This window comes from Volvox carteri (genome assembly GCF_000143455.1).
Source record: "Volvox carteri f. nagariensis unplaced genomic scaffold VOLCAscaffold_78, whole genome shotgun sequence".
In the NCBI taxonomy this organism is placed as follows: Eukaryota; Viridiplantae; Chlorophyta; class Chlorophyceae; order Chlamydomonadales; family Volvocaceae; genus Volvox; species Volvox carteri.
This window is the reverse complement of record NW_003307621.1, coordinates 582,313-582,938: the sequence shown is the minus strand read 5'-3', so window position 1 is coordinate 582,938 and position 626 is coordinate 582,313.

Here is a 626-nt window from a genome sequence, read left to right as displayed (position 1 = left end):
CGAATCATGCCAGGCCATGTCCCCCGAACCCGCAGCATGCCAGGCCATGTCCCCCAAACCCGCATCATGCCAGGCCATGCCCCCCGAACCGCATCATGCCTGGCCATGTCCCCCAAACCGCATCATGCTAGGCCATGTCCCCCAAACCCGCATCGTGCCAGGCCATGTCCCCCAAACCCGCATCATGCCAGGCCATGCCCCCCGAACCGCATCATGCCAGGCCATGTCCCCCGAACCGCATCATGCCAGGCCATGTCCCCCAAACCGCATCATGCCAGGCCATGCCCCCCCAACCACATCATGCCAGGCCATGTCCCCCAAACCCGCATCATGCCAGGCCATGCCCCCCAAACCGCATCATGCCAGGCCATGCCCCCCAGTCACATCATGCCAGGCCATGCACCCCAAATCGCGTTGTGCAAGGTCATGCCCCCCAAACCGCATCATGCCAGGCTATGCCCCCCGAACCGCATCATGCCAGGCTATGCCCCCCGAACCGCATCATGCCAGGCTATGCCCCCCAAATCGCATTGTGCCAGGCCATGCCCCCCAAACCGCATCATGCCTGGCCATGTCCCCCAAACCCGCATCATGCCAGGCCATGCCCCCCGAACCGCATCATGCCA